This window comes from Sturnus vulgaris, unplaced genomic scaffold, assembly GCF_052056855.1.
Source record: "Sturnus vulgaris isolate bStuVul1 unplaced genomic scaffold, bStuVul1.hap1 Scaffold_192, whole genome shotgun sequence".
Taxonomy (NCBI): Eukaryota; Metazoa; Chordata; class Aves; order Passeriformes; family Sturnidae; genus Sturnus; species Sturnus vulgaris.
In genome coordinates, this window is record NW_028276155.1 from 4,002,785 (window position 1) to 4,014,368 (window position 11,584).

Here is an 11,584-nt window from a genome sequence, read left to right on the forward strand (position 1 = left end):
CTATGACCTGGTCTGCGGGCACCTTCCTTTCAAAACCCCTGAGGACATCATCCGGGGCCAGTTCTTCTTGCCACCCCAGGTGTCTCAAGGTGGGGATATGTTTTCAAGGCAAGGGAGCAAGAATGGGCTTGGGAGATGGCAGCTGGCACATAAGCGTCCTGCTCCTGCAGCTAGGGAGGAGGTTGATCTCCTGGGCTTAGCTGGAGGAGGTGGCATGTGTGCTGCTCTGCTCCAAAAGGGAGGATGGATGGGAAGCTTTGGGTGCAGCCCCCAGCACTCCTAGTGTGGGGTGGGCATTGTGGAATCTGGGAGAGCCTGGACAGGAGGTGACCAGGGGTTTTTGGTTTCTCTCTGCAGAGTGCCAGCACCTGATCAGGTGGTGTTTATCCATGGACCCTGCAGACAGGCCATGCCTAGAAGACCTTTTTGAGCATTCCTGGCTGCAGAACCCCCAGGTGGCCCAGGAGACAGCAGAGATCCATCCCTCTGCACAGTAGGATCCAGGAGCCCAGCAAGTTCCAGCTGCTCGTGTCTCATGGTGCTCAAAGCAAACCCCAGAGCGTTTCCCTGTGGCCGTGGCACGGAGCAGAGAGCGCGGCCGAGGAGACGCTTCCGTGGGTCCCCGGCGAGTTGTGGAGGGAGCGGCTCAGGGCTCCCCGTCCTATTGGAGAAGTGGTGGCACAGTGCAGTGAAGTTGCCACAGACTGGACAAGGGGAAACATCCCCCTGCAGCTCAATGGCATCGTGATGTCCCCGCAAGCCGAGGCACAGCTGGCGTGTTCTTCTGGAGCACGACGCGGAGCCGGAGAACACCATCCTCGAGCTGGCCGCTGGCAGGGCAAAGCCCACGGGCTTTGGTTGTGGCCACTTCCTGGAGGACAGGACAGGCTCTGTGCCCCGACGAAATCAAGATGAGTCCCTGTCTCGGTTTGAAAGACAGGTATGGTCTAAGGAAAGGCAGGAGCCCCTTTTCTGCGATGCAGAGTGCAATCCCCCTCCCTTTTAATTATTTTAGGTCCAATTCAGACACCTTCAGGCAGGAGATATGGGGATGAGAATAACAGTTCTTTACTGGTATTTAACAAAGCAGAAAAAAAACAACAACAGCTATAAAAATTGGCAACAGAAACAGTCTAGCTCCGCTCCAGTCCCTTCTGGCCGCAGGCCGTCTTCCTGTGCTGTTACCGGTGCTGTGGGGGCAGGGCAGGTCCCGCGCAGTTGAAGAGGGCTGGGTGATGGCGGCAGCGGCCCAGGGGTGAGAGAGGATGGGGAAAGTTACTCCCCCCTCACGGTGTCGGTCGTGGTGCTCAGCAGAGTGTCCGGAGGTAGTAGGGTGAGCTGGGAGAGCCGCGGAGCGATGTCCAAAGGCAGGGAGCGTGGATCTCAGCGCTGGGATGACAGGGGAAGATGCCAGAGCAGAGCCCAGGTTGTCTTCCCACTCCACGAGCCAAGCGAGAGATCGTCCCCCGCTCCAGACCCCCCTATCCCACCTTTCCTTTTCCGGTTCCCCCCCGCTCCCCCTCCAGCCACCCCCCTACGAGAGAACATTATCTGTCGTTTTAAGGTGTAGCCACAATTACTTAGCATAACAATGGGAGAAATTCCACAGAAAGAAAAGCGAAGCATTCAACCCCCAACAAATGGTGAAAGAGTTTTTTTGTCAGCTGGTGTTGGTTTTTTTTTTACCCTGTGCTGGGGAGTGTCTTGCTTGTTAAATAAACAGGTTTTTTTCTCCCACTCTTCTCTGAGGAAATTCTTCCCGAAGCCAGTGGTGGGGGCGAGGAGTCGTGGGGTTTGCTGTCTGGGGGCTCCTTCTGGAGGTTTTCCCCCAAATTTGGCCAAAAACAGGACAAATATATTGGCGCCCATCTCGGGGTTGAGAAAGTGGGAAAAAACCCTGTTCTAATAATAATTTGGTTCAAATTATTTTGTGTTGGTATAGAGCAGTTATTGGCTATGTTGTTGGAATTCATGTCTTTTGGGGTGGAGGCCTGCATGGGTTTTTGGTCCCTGGGGTTTTTTGAGGTCTTAATACCTCTGTGGTCCCTAGGTTTATTTTCTTATCCAGAAATAGCTCCGGTATTGTCCCTAATACGTAGTTTCTGTAGCAGAGGGGCATTGACCAGAATATCCATCGGGCTGGGCTTGGTTTTAATGGCCTGCAGGAGATTTATAAAGGTGCTGGAGTCTGTTCCAGGAATGTATGGTTCTTGGTTGTGGTTGTGTACTCAGTTTGTTAGAGGAGATGCAGGGGATGAGGCTTTTCAGCCTTTGTTTTCCTTCTTCTCCTCTAAATTTGTTACATCCTTATTAGAGAATGTTCAGTTCCCCCTGAATGTTAAAGAGACCATCTTTCTGGTGTTTAATATAGTAAGCTTTCTCTATACAGTTTGCAGTTTCTCTAGAATGAGAGCTGAGATTTCTAGAGGGGCTGAGACCCCTGACCCCAGAGTAGAGCCAGGCGTGAGAAATCCTGAGTGGTGTGGGAAATGGGAGGATATGGGCCAAATCTTAAAGGAATTTTCTGACCCTACACCCTGGGATTTTCCATGTGAACAAATTCAGAACCCAGCTGAGGTGGCAAAGTACCTGAAAGAGAAGTGCCATGGTAATTCTAAGGAGCAGAAGATCATTGCAGTGAGCTGGGCCCTGGCATATGCTTACCGTACCCTGCTAGATACTGTAGGGCAGCAGACAGAGGAAGGGGGACAGGCAGATAAATCAGCCACTATCCCAGTCACTCAGGCTGCAGCCAACACCCCAGGCTCGAGGCCAACAACTACACCAGACAGTGAGCCTAAGCCAGCAGCTAAACCTGTCAGTAAGCCTCAACCAATGGCTGTTGCTACCAGCACGAGAAGTGGAAAGTGCACAGACAAGACTGATAGACCAGTGGATGACGATGATGATGATGATGCAGGAGAAGGACCCTCAACACCTCCTGACATAAAACCAGGAGTCAAAGCAACTGGTACAAGATCAGAGGCCAATATTGAGTCTTTTTCCCTAAAGGACCTCCGTGGCCTAAGAAAGGATTACACCCGACGACCTGATGAGTCTATAATTAGTTGGTTGGTCCGTCTTTGGGATGCTGCAGGCGAGGCTACAATTCTGGACGGCACTGAAGCCAGGCATTTGGGATCCCTGTCACATGATCCTGTCATCGACCAAGGAATGATGAGGGGGCCTAACCCTCACAGCCTCTGGGCACGGGTCCTGGACAGTGTAGCACAAAGATACCTGTGTGCAGACGATCTTTATATGCAGCAGACCCAGTGGAAGACGATAGAACAAGGGATCCAACGCCTGAGCGAAATGGCAGTGGCAGAGATTATCTTCTCAGATGACATAACAACTAGGAATCCGGACTTGGTACCATGTACATCTGTGATGTGGCGAAAACTTGTATGGCTTGGGCCCCATGAATAAGCTTCTGCTTTAGCAATAATGAAGCGGGACGAGAGGGATGAGACCGTGCTTGATATGGCGAAGAAGCTCCGAGCATATGCAGATGCTGTGCATGGCCCAACACATGCCAGAATTGCAGCTGTGGAAACACGTCTGCAGAAATTAGAAGACAAGATAGAGGAGAATCATAAAAGACTCAGATAAAAGATCTGCTGGGACGAGTCCCTGGGGAGCCTTGGTCAGGAATGGCCCTGGGGGGCTCTTTCATGCTCGCAGACTCGTCCCAGCACATCCCTGAGGCCACTGGGATGTGGGGGGATGCTGAGGGCAGGACAAGGGGTGACAGTGGCCAGCCTTGCTGGGGCTGTGCCAGGAGGCCCCAGTGGCTCAGGACAAGGTGTCTCCTCCCAGCCCTTGGTGGCACAGACCCTGCTGTGCCCCAGGGCACCAACATTTGGCTCCTCTTTGTCTCCACTTTTCATCAATCTCTCTAGTTGTCTGGTCTAACTGGAACCTGGGGACACTTTCTCAGTTGTGTCCCTCGGTGGGAACCATTAAAACTTTAGGAAACTTTGGAGTTCAGTTCTGACTGAACTCTTGAGAGGTTTTCTAACAAACCATGGCTCTGCCTTGATTTCCCTCTGGTCTAATGCAGTTCATTAGGAAGTTTTCCTTCTCCAGTTATGGAGAAACATTTTAAAGAGACTCTTAATAATACACATTGCTATTTTAAAGAGTGCATTTTATTAGTGTTCTCTTTAGAGCAGAGGTGATTGCAGCATTTTGTGGTTGATATCGATCCATGGTCTCTCCTCAGGAGGTTTGGCCTGCTCACAGAAGCTGTGCCTTGAGGTCTGACCCAGTGCTCCACATTTGCTCCACATTCCCCAACCCCATCCTGTCTGTCCTCACTCACCTGGCACCTGTTTTGCTTGGAAAACTGCCTGGACTCGGGCAAAGAGGAGTTTTGTTTTGTTTTCTCAAAGCAATCTAAAACTCCTATTTTTCCCCACTGCAGACACACTCCTCAGGTGTGTGCAATGCCCAAGGTGCCACCAAGGAGGTTTAGCTCTCGGGATCGATTCTTTGGGAGCGGCGCCTGCACTCGGCGCCATTTTCCTTTCTGCCTCTAACTCCCGTCATGCCCCGCGGACCCATAGAGCCCCATTGGAGCCGGGACTACAACACCCATCATGCCCTGCGCTCCACAGAACCCCGGTATCCGCTCCCCATCTGCCCCATACGTGCTCAGGGCTCATTCTAGACCCCCCCAAAACGTCCCCAGATCCCCTGAATGCTCCCCTTACAGGTATTTCTGGGAATTCATCTCCTGGCATCCCCCGCGAGCTCGCAGCACCTCATAACCCAGTCCCACGCGGAAACTCCTGCCCTGCCCCGCTCCCTAAAGAGCTCAGTTAGAGGTACCCAGGCTCCCCCAACGTTCACCCGACCCGTATATGTTCCCTGCTGAGGACCTGAAGCCGCCACTCAGAGGGAAAACTGTCCCTTAAGTGCCTTCCTAGACTCCAAAACTCGCTGTAAGAACCACTTCCGGGACTACAGCTCCCATCATGCTCCGCTGTTCCGGTAAAACGCCATTCTAACCATGACATCATCTCCCATAATGCCTTGCACTCCACTGAGAGACACTGAAGCTGCGCCTACAACTCCCGTGATGCTCCACGGCTCCATTAAACCTCATTATACCCTCGCCTACAACTCCCATCACCCCCCGCGCCCCGGAGAGCCCCGTTAGAGCCCCCGAGTGCCCGTCCGGACCCCGAATGGCCCCAGATTCCCCTCCCTGACCGCCAAGGGCCTCCCTGAAACAGCCAGGTAACATCCGAAGCCCAGACTTTCCCTCAGCATCTCCAAGTTCTCTGTTAGTGCCCACTCGACGCTCCCAAGTGTCCTCCCGTCCTCAACTTCCTTCTAAATTCTTTCCCCAGACCCAAAATTGCCGCGAATGTGCCCCAGAAATGTCTCCCTGGACCCGAAGTGTCCCCCTGGACCCTGTCGGAGAAAAAGATGATAATAAAGGTGACCAAATGACTGCAAATATTACAAATTGTCAAATACTACAAATTATCATAAAGAAGGAGAAATAAATAACCGATAGAGTTTATTTAATGAATGAATTGTGTTACTTAGAATCATTGGCCAGTAATTTCTTTGGTTGCTCATAATGAATAGAGTTTTATTATAAATATAAAAATGTGGTTATAAAAATAGAGAATAGTAATATTATAAATAAGAAAAATATAATTATATTTTAATATTTAAGAACATTTTAAATTGAAAAAGAAATTTATGAGTTTTTTTTTCTAATTTGGGTTGTCAGTCAAAGGTGGGCGATATCATGACACAGTTATGATGGGGGTGAGGAGCAGGTTGTCCAAACAGGGCCAGCCAGCAAGGGGCTCATTCTTCTCTGTGCCCAGAGCTCCTAAGGAGACATTCAGCACCAAGATCACTCTGGAAATGCTTCTCTCTGTCATGAATGTCGTTCTATTTATACAATTTATCAGACAACAAGGTTAAATTTTGAGGCAATTTTTAAAATTGCAACAATTGTATATAAATGAATACAATCAAAATATATTGGATACATATATCTGAATATATACAAAATTTGGCAGTTAGTAATTTAGTGTAATTGAGGTTCCTATAAAGCATAAGCAAAACCAACCGGGGGTACGGGGAGGGGCTCGCCCTTCCTCATGTACTGAACAATCAAGCCAAAAATCCCACTTATATACTATATGCTAATACATATTAATACAGAAGTTTCTAGAAAACTCCTCCTAGTTTCTATTCCTAAAATCTATATCACTATGTTGTATGGGACATGCTCTACCAATGGGTTAGGGGGTCTCTTATCCTTTTGAGGGTCTATTCCCGATGAAGGCTCATCATCTTCATCAATGACCAAGGTGTGACCTGCAGGTAGCACAGGAGCACTGTGTGACTGAGCAGATGTTTTCCATAATAGGACTCTGATTAAATCCCATCCCTGGAATCATCCCATTTTGGCCCATTCCAAGGTAGAGTCCTATTTCTAGATGCTGCTTGTCAGACCTACATCCTTCTCCTACTCCCTTCCAACATCTGGAGATTCCATCTGCTTTGTCTCACACATTTCCTTTAATTTGGCTTTGTAACAATTATTTTCTATTGATATGAGTACAATTTTGCTAATATAGTTACAATTTAGTTAGCACGAATCACATTTATCACATACATACATATCTGTGAGACTTTCCTGTCCAATCATTATCCATCCCAACACCAGCACATCCCAAGTCCAGCAATTTGCATGCACAGAAAGCCAAAACTCGGCAATTCCCCGGTTCCGGCACCAGCACTGCTCAGATCTGGTGATTTGTGGGTGCCAGCACTGCAGATCCAGCAGAATGTTGACGCTGGCAGTGCCCAGGTCTGGCGTTTGCCAGCATCGGTGCCGCCCAGAGCCGTCAGTTTCCTGCTGCTGGGGCACTCGGGGGTTGTGGCTGAGCAGGAAAGGTGAGCCTGTGCCGGGAGCTTTTCTTGGCTGGAGCAAAGGCTGGGCACGCAGAGACCTTCCTGGCCCTGTGCCCTGGGCCAGCAGGGATTGTGCTGCTGGAGCCCACCCTCAATTTCTTCTGTCAGGCAGCTTTAGGACATGGAGGAGCCAGAGCAGACCCTCAGCTTTCTGGATTCATCCAGAAGAATCCTGTGTGTGAAGCAGCCTGGGAACAGGGTTTCCATGCCAGGGCGGGCAATTCAGAGCCCTTTTCTCCCCCATGGGCTGAGGGTGTGGCACTTGCCATTGGCAAGGGCCCTGCAGGTGCCAAAGGGGCCGTTTTCAAATGCTGAGAACAGTCGGAACTGAGAGCCTGTCCTAAACCTGCTTTTCCTGCAAATGTACTCAAGGAATTCTCTTTTTTTGCAGTCTCAGCCCCTGTGTGTGTGCAGGTGTACCAAGTGAAGGATGGAACGGGTCTATTGGGGCGGAATGTTCTCTTTCTCTAGTGGTTTTGGGTTTTGTTTTTGTTGTTCTCGTTGGATTTGTTTGTTTTCTTGGATGTGTTTGATTATTGCAGTTTATAATTTTAAATTTTGTTTTATTTTTTTAATCATCTCCTCCTGGCAGCTGTGGGCAGAGCTCTGTAGCTGTGTGTGACACTTGTGTGTGGCACAGTGAAGGTGTCCAGGGGGGCCTTGCCCGAGCTGTGTGCAGAGGAATCCCCATCAGGCCAGGCTGGGGGTGCTCCGTGGCCGGTGCCTTGCGTTGACTGGAAGCTGCCATGGAGCGTCTCCAGGGATGGAAGGTTGGGGCTGCCAGGGCTGTGGTGTCACAGACAGGGGAACGCTGGGGCTGCCACAGCTGCCGTGTCCCAGAGAGGGGAATGTTGGGGTGCCCTGCTCCTGGCCCGGCCCCAACAGCTCTGCCAGCTCCTCTCAAGGACACAAAGGCTGAGGCAAAGGGTGAGAATTGCGGGAGGGGCTGAGCTGGGAGGGACCCGGTGGGATCATGGAGTCCAGGGCCCTGCCCTGCACAGACAGCCCAACAAGGGGAGGCTGTGCATCCCTGGGAGAGGTGTCCAAAGGCTCCTGGAGCTTTGTCAGCCTCGCAGCTGGGAGCATTTTTTGGGGAACCTGGTCAGTGATGGAGGATCATTTGGAAGGGGGAAGGAAGGGTGGAAGGAAGGGTGGAAGGAAGGGTGGAAGGGTGGAAGGGTGGAAGGGTGGAAGGAAGGGTGGAAGGAAGGGTGGAAGGAAGGAAGGAAGGGTGGAAGGAAGGAAGGGTGGAAGGAAGGAAGGAAGGAAGGGTGGAAGGAAGGAAGGAAGGAAGGAAGGAAGGAAGGAAGGAAGGAAGGAAGGAAGGAAGGAAGGAAGGAAGGAAGGAAGGAAGGAAGGAAGGAAGGAAGGAAGGAAGGAAGGAAGGAAGGAAGGAAGGAAGGAAGGCTTATGAATGTTATTCTATTTATCCAATTTATCAAACAACAAGATTAAATTTAGCAGCAAATTTTTGATAGTAATTTTTATAAATTTATACAATCAAAGTATTTGATCTGAATATAATCAAAGTATAGAATACATATATTTCAGGATATGTAAAATTTAAGAGTAAGTAATTTAGTATAATTGAGGTTCATATAAAGCATAAGCAAAACTGACCAGGGGTATGGGGAGGGGCTCACCCTTCCTCTCGTACCAAAGCATCAAGGCTAACAATCCCACTTATATACTGTAGGCTACAGAAGTTTCTAAAAAACTCTTCCTAGTTTCTTTTCCTAAAAATCTACATCACTGTTGTTTGGTGCATGCTCTACTAATGGTTAGGGGTCTCTCATCCTTTTGAGGGTCTTATTTCCGATGAAGGCTCATCATCTTCATCAGTGTCTGCTGTGTAACCTTGCAGGTAGCACAAGCACACTAAGCTTGGGTTATATAACTAAGCATAAGTTCCCACAGTAAAATTAAGTTCCATGCCTGGAATCATCCCAATTTGACACATTTCAAGTCTGAAACTTTTATTTCTACATGCTCCTTATCAGACCTACGTCCTTCTACTATTCCCTTCCAACCTCCTTCTTCGACTCCCAACATCTGGAAGATGTCCTTTGCCCTCTCTCACCCATCTCCCCCCTCACTCTGTAACAATTGTCTTCTATTGATCTAAATACAATTTTGCTAATATAGTTACAATTTAATTAGCACAAATCATATTTATCACAATTCCCCCATTTCTCTTTTTGATCATATTGATTCGTGCTCTAAAAAGTTTTGCTTGGTATTCTCTATGTTCCTTCATACTAGCCTCCAATTTTTCAAACATTTCTCATGCTGCATTCAGCTTTTCACACTCCTTCTCAAATTTTATTAACTTTTCTCGTGCCAGGGTATTCTTTTTGCATTAAGTCACCATTTTCTCAATCTCTCTCTCTCGAGGGTGAGTGGATTGTGCTTTTAGTACCATCAAGAAATTCAGTTTCCTTTTTGCTGTTGATTCTGGATCCATGGGCATGGCTGTAAGTTGCATTCAATGAATTACTGAGTGGATTGGTCTAATTAGACAGGGTATCATGCAAGGCAGAAACAATAGTCCTAAACCAGAACATAATAGCATGAATCCCAATATTTTCCACCACACACCCCCAAAAAGATTATCCCACCAGTCAGCTTTCAGGATAGAATTCTGGTTTTGAACTGGTACATGTGCCACTCTTTTAATTTCATCAGCAAGTTTTGTGATGGCTTCCCCGTGATCATCTATTTCCACACAGCATTCAGATTCATTAAACCTCCCACAAACTCCTCCTTCTTCTGCCAGCAGATAATCTAGGGCAATTCTCTTTTGATGTACGAATGTTCTCATCTGTGAATGTTCTTTGGCCAGCAACTTTAAATCATCTGCCCTATGGTTTGAGACGACTTCCACTACTGCCTGGAGCCTTATCAACCAATTTAATAGGTAAATTGCAGTTCTATATCCCCAAGGCCCATCCTGAGCCTGAGTAGCAAGTTCATAATGTGCTATTATTCTTTCTGCAGGCCATTCTTCATCTTTCCATTTTTGGTTTCCTCCTGCCATTGGAAAGTCGAGGTTTAGTTCTCTTTTCTGTCTTTCTAAGGTTTCATAAAGTGGTGTTCCTAGTATATTGCCCTTAGACCTTGGTCTGACAAAGAAGGAGGGTCGTAGAACTCCTAAGGTACAAGTTCCTTCCCACTTTTGGGATAGTTCACTGTATGATCATTGCCCACAAATCCAATTTATTCCATCAGGGGCTTTCCATCTGTTTTCTGTGTTTTCTGGTTGTTCCCAATAAGATTTTAAGTCTTTTATAGATTGGGAGGGATTAGCTCCAGGACTGTTACGCCAGCACAAATCAGTTTGGTTATTCCACTCACAATCCATTTCTTTCATTATTCCCCAATATCCAGTAGGACTCTTGGGTCGCCAGGTCTTTGTGTTATTGTCTGAATTTACTACTAAAGTAGATAGGCAAGGAGTATATCCCACCACTTCAGTGTATTTTCTCCCTTCCCGAGTTACACAAACTGTTCCAATGACTTGATGACTCAGGACCCGACCCTCAGGCTGTTTTAATGTCTTTGAAATTTGAGTATGATTCCATTTTAAAAATTGTTCTGGAGCTAAACCCTCACCTCTCCATGGCCATCTTTCAGCCATTCTAAGTCCTCCACAAACAAAACATTTAGAAAATCCCAATTCTGTGGCAATTTCTTGCATCAGATCTACGAATAGATTTTTATTTGAAGTTGGCAAATCCCAGTCACTATAGTGCTGTTTAAATTTTTTATACAGCTCATCCAGCTCCTTTAAGTCTTTCCCTCTGATCTTTTTCTTATCCTTCATTGTTTCTTTTTGTTTTCCAATTAATTTTCTCTTTGGCCCTCTTCCTTTTTCATCCTTTTCAAAACACAAGAAATTTTCATATCTAGGAAAAAGTTGATCATTGTTAGGATAAGGAGCTCATCCACCGAATCCCAAATTGTTTCTTACCCAATACAATTTTGGACTTTTCACACAAATTTCTAAGAAACTGCTACAATCATAACAGGCAGCACTAACGTGTCAATGTGCCACCAAAACTGATTCCATCTTATCCTTGACACACATGGAATGATTGCATTTGTCACAGGGATCAGGAATTGTTCGTTTTTTTACTGCTGCCTCTTGTGCTGCTTGTTGTGTTAGAATTTGTTCATGCATGGCTTGTTCTTTTCAGCTCCATGCAGTCTTATGGTTTTGGCCAGTTGCCAGGTGTATTATTGTAAGCACAATGAAAAGAATCCTCAGGAATTTTAACTTTCTACCTGTCTCAAGGCGCCTTGGGTTGCAGCCAAGGGCCGAGATGTCCATCTTCTCGGTAGCAAAGTTTTTATCCTGGGATTTGTCTCTTTTTGGCATCCTTGGCCTCATAAAGCTCATATAAAGCCATTTTAGCTTTTTCTTTTCCAAAGATGGCATCAATTATTTGTAGTTCTGCAGCACTGCCCTATCTCTTTCCCTAGATTAATCAGCTATTTTTCCTAATCCACTAAAGCTCCGGTGATATGCCAACTCTAACAAAATTTGTTTTCACACTACTTCAGTTAAACAGCTCGTTTTACTGGTCTTTTTCTGCTATGAAATCGAGGTTGGTAGTTAAATATTTGTCACCACCAA

At 47.3% G+C, this 11,584-nt stretch overlaps 1 long non-coding RNA gene across 1 annotated transcript; it reads right to left on the minus strand.

Moving 5' to 3' along the window:
* Positions 1–1,046: 1,046 nt before the first annotated feature.
* LOC148218259 (uncharacterized) lies at positions 1,047–4,943 on the minus strand. Its single transcript, XR_015800495.1, has 2 exons — positions 4,325–4,943; positions 1,047–3,561 (listed from the first exon to the last, which is right to left on the minus strand). It is a non-coding gene; the product is annotated as an uncharacterized LOC148218259 (long non-coding RNA).
* Positions 4,944–11,584: the final 6,641 nt, after the last annotated feature.